The 4,220-nt window shown below is 45.2% G+C and overlaps 1 protein-coding gene and 1 long non-coding RNA gene across 2 annotated transcripts in view; one reads left to right on the forward strand and one right to left on the reverse strand.

Moving 5' to 3' along the window:
* Nucleotides 1-258: 258 nt before the first annotated feature.
* LOC133118507 (uncharacterized) lies at nucleotides 259-1,126 on the reverse strand. The gene is made up of 3 exons (XR_009706405.1): nucleotides 1,026-1,126; nucleotides 527-670; nucleotides 259-332 (listed from the first exon to the last, which is right to left on the reverse strand). It is a non-coding gene; the product is annotated as an uncharacterized LOC133118507 (long non-coding RNA).
* Nucleotides 336-4,220, forward strand: part of tjap1 (tight junction associated protein 1 (peripheral)) — a 64,063-nt gene continuing 60,178 nt past the window's right edge. Inside the window, exon 1 of the mRNA XM_061228573.1 lies at nucleotides 336-678. The gene's annotated coding sequence lies outside the window, so the exon portion shown is untranslated. The remainder of the gene's footprint in view (nucleotides 679-4,220) is intronic.

Below are 4,220 nucleotides of genomic sequence, written 5' to 3' on the forward strand. Positions count from 1 at the left end.
ACAAGAACACACAAATGATAACTTGTCTTTGTGCCAAAATTGATGCATGAGTAACAAATAATCTGATGGTGTAGTTAAATCCCAATTTTAATCAACACAATTAAATTTACCTCGGTTGATAAGATTGGGATTGGGACAAAGATGGCATTTCTTCCACATCCCAAGAAGTTTTATTGACTAGGTCTGACGTAGGCTGACAAGTCTTCCTTACACTTTCAACCCACAAATGACTTTGGGGAGGACAGCACCTGCCATCTCCTTCCCGAAAAAAAATCCAACATCACGTCAGGATGCGTAGTACGTGGGGATTCCTGAGGATTACCCGGCGTGCCCTGCGGGGAAAGATGGCGGCAGAGGAGGGGAGAAGGAGATAAACTTTATCTGAAAACAGAAATAGCCGAAACGCGGATAGCTACCCACAGCGAGATTTGAAACTCAAAGAGAGCTGTCAGGTGGTTACCCAGGTATCTTATTGGACACACTGTGTACATTTACGACGCTGATCAAGAACGACTGGATAACTTACCAGCTACGGCTAGCTTGCTAACGTAACCGTAGCTCCTACTGCGGTGTCCGCTCAAGAGGAAAAAAGCGGATAAACTTTATTATCCTGCACAGAGTCCGTATTGAATTTTCGAGTCCGCAGGGTGTGACTGGCACTGATTGGAGCCTGTAGAGGTAAGATCAAATTCAGGTAATCTAAAAGCGTACTAAGACAGTTATTGTTTTTATACATGGTACTGAAAATGTTGGTAAGCTATATTTATCATTTAAATGCATCAATTGCTTAGCTACACTGGCTAGATGCGGGCCAGGGAACCGAACCGAATCGCCGCTAGCCTAGATTGCTAACGTTGGCTGAATGATTCACATGCGACACCCTTGAGTCGACCAGGCTTAAATGTCAAAAATCATACAATTCATTTTATTCCCAATGCCGAGTTTTATAGTAGAAAAAGCCATTGGAATAAAGTTGCTGGCTAGCAGGCGTGCTAGCACATTCGATAAAAATCATTTTGCCTTACGTTACGGCAAGTCTGTCATTTAGTGGAAATCATCACCGTAGGCAGTCCGTTTAGTCAATACTCACGACACGAGAAGGCATGTGATTAATATTTTAAACATGCAGATTAACAGTTTGCCATGAACCTGGTGTTGTCGACCTTAGTAAGCAATTTGAATAACCGTAACTAGTTTTTGTGGCAAACTGACTATTATTGGGTAACTTGGATGTGTAATGTTAGCGTGGTAGTTAGCATTGCAGGTACCTAAGCTGTATCATTGCGCACGTTTAGTCAATATTATAACATTAAGCCGTTTATTTGAATATGTTATGTGCGTATTGCATGACTTGGTGGATTGTATGAACATATATAATGTAGCTTCTTGTGAATTTTCTTAACTTAGCAATGAAGCGTTACCTAACCGATCAAACGATTGGATAACGTGTTCTTGCTACAGGTATCTGGTAGCTAGCTATGTGGCTATAGCTGACGCGATAGCAAGCGAGATAAGATCAGAGAAGTAATGGTGTCGACCATATCTGCTCGGTACCGCCACAACCACCGATTATGGTTTTTGCCTGTGGTACGAGGCTGATTGAAGAACCTGTTACGATAGTTTAGACGCTAACGTTAGTTGTCTTGCTTACGTCGTTGGCTAGTAACGTTACACTATAACCAGAGTGACAGCAATAGCCAGCGCTCTCGGTTGTATGAATGGAATCGCAATTAGCGGATTTCATGCGGCAAATATTGTCCAGCTTGCACTTGTTGTAAGGTGCGGTGCGTGGGGTTGTATAGCTAGCCTTAGGTCGCTTAATACCTGGATGTTTGACTCATGAACGGCATTCGGAATGTAGTTGGAGTCGTTTTGGTAAGTAAACTTGCTGACCAAGAACTTAAAAATATGAGCTATTTCTATCTAAATACCACGCAGCATGACATTCGCCTCAAACATTTAAATTGTTTTGCAACAGTGTTATTATTTTAACTTGTATCTTGAATTGATCTACTTGCTCGATTTCATTATGCACGTGTCTATGGAAACATACGCGAATGGAATGAAGTGCACAGCTTAGTGTTTGTTTTTTATCGTTAATCATTTTTATCGTGAGGAATTTGTGAAAGCTGATATGTGTGGTTGAAGCAGTTATAATCTGTCTCTTGCCACATCCCTGCGAGAACACTGGACTTTGAGCGGCGCAAAGATGCGAATCGTGCCTTAGCTAAAGCTTGCTCGTTTTCGCTGGTTGCCTCATCTGCGTGGTCATTGATGTGTGAAGTCAGAACGGGCTATTCTGCTGCCAGAGGAAATTTATGTATGACATTACCGTGATAATCCCTGTCTGCTCAAATTGCGTCTGCATGGGTCTATTGTCTGCATAATGTAGATGATAAATTAAGTTAAAATAAACACGGTAGCTACATTCTGATGGATAATGCAAATGCACCACTGGATTAGTCTCACTACTCAGGTTAGTGCCTCACAAGGATGAAAGGACTTTCCTTGAGTTATGGAAAGAGACGCATAGAGACTGATGTCTGAGAACTGGATGTGTCAAATTGACAGATGTACTGTCGGTTTTTATTTTTGTATTTTATTTCCATTATGTTTCCCTTTCTCCTTTGGTTCTTGTGTTTTATTTGTAAGTACGTTTCAATATTACTTACACATGATGATGCCTGTTGCTTTCTTGCTGTTTGAATGACGTGGGGATTATAGTTATTAAAGCCCCGTGAAAACGAATCCATCTTCAGCATTCAGTCTGTTTTGCAAATGGAGAACTGTGTGAGTAGCTTATGGTTTATTCAGATTTTCAAATTCCTCGTTGTGCTAAAAGCGAGTGACGCATGGACCATGATGGGCGGCTAATGTCTGGGCCCCATTGGGACAGTTACTCTCGACGTCTGAAACGGGTGGTGTGCCACTCGCATTTAATTCCTGCGTTTCGTTCAGGGGGATCGTTTTCTCCCGCTGATCGCGGCGGCTCGCTCGTCCTGGCGGGACGCGGATGCAGGCACTCGCCGTGCAGGGGCTCTGTTGGAGCGCTAGGTGTTGCCTGACAGCAGCGTGGACAGGGCTCTTCTGCTGACGTCTGTTCCAATGAAGGGGATCTTCCCGCTGGCTCATTCACACGGACACCCGCCCAGGAAACCGCCTTTAAAGAGCTGTCAACGGCGCTAAGCTTCCCTTCTGATCTCCTCCATGCAAGAAACGGGAACTTGGGGAATTCACCGAGATGGAGACTAACCCTTCTGCGCCTTTTGTCTTACCCAAGCCACCGCTATTGCGCAAAATGTCATGTGTACGTTTATATATAGGTATGTAAAAACAAAACCGCAAAAAAAACAATCCTGTCGCTGGCCAATTCGCTCCAGTTTATGATATGCTAATGCGGGGCCAATTGAGGTTTATCAATTAGGAGGCTAGTGGCGTGAAATGTTTGTGGAGGGATTTAGAGAGATTACTCTGAAGTAGTGCTGCTGGTGTGCCCCTCACGCCAAGTGTGGGGTGGGGTGGGGCGGGTGGGGGGGGGGAGGGTGTTGTAAGTAATTTGGATAACCGCTGCGCAGAATACCCCGGCTCTTTTGCCTCAGAGAGATCCAACTTGTGTAAATGATGTGGGTCAGGCCCAGGGACCCGGATCAGGATAATTAGCCTTTAGCTCCCTGGCTCCTGGCAGCTTTGTGGTTTTCTTTCTTCCTCCTGTTGGACCCACATTCAGTGATCCTCATAATTGGAAGTGGTAAAATACAGCTGCACTGTTCCTTTCTCCCATTGTGCTGGGAAAATGAGGTGTAGCAGCCAGGGCCATGAAGGGACGCCTAAAGCACTCTGCTGCTGCCTTCTCCGAAAGTGTTTTTAAAAGCCAAACGGTTGCCTTTCCTCTGCAGCACAGAGACACGGCAGGGTACACAGGTGGGTTGTCGTATTGAACGCAGACTACAGCCAGGATTGATAGAGTAGGAGAGGCAAAAATTTGTGCATGATTGCTTTTGTGTGTGCGTGCGTGAGTATTTGTGCGTGTGCATGTGTACGTGCATGTTTGTGCGTGAGTATTTGCGTGCGTGCGTGTGTGTGTGTGTGCGCGCGCGTGTGTACGTGCATGCGTGTGTGTGTGTGCGCGCGTGTGTACGTGCATGCTTGTGTGTGCGCGAGTATTTGTGTGCGTGCGTGTGTGCGTGCGTGTGTGCGTGCGTGCGTGCCTGCGTGCTTGT

Source organism: Conger conger, chromosome 18, assembly GCF_963514075.1.
Source record: "Conger conger chromosome 18, fConCon1.1, whole genome shotgun sequence".
Classification (NCBI taxonomy): Eukaryota; Metazoa; Chordata; class Actinopteri; order Anguilliformes; family Congridae; genus Conger; species Conger conger.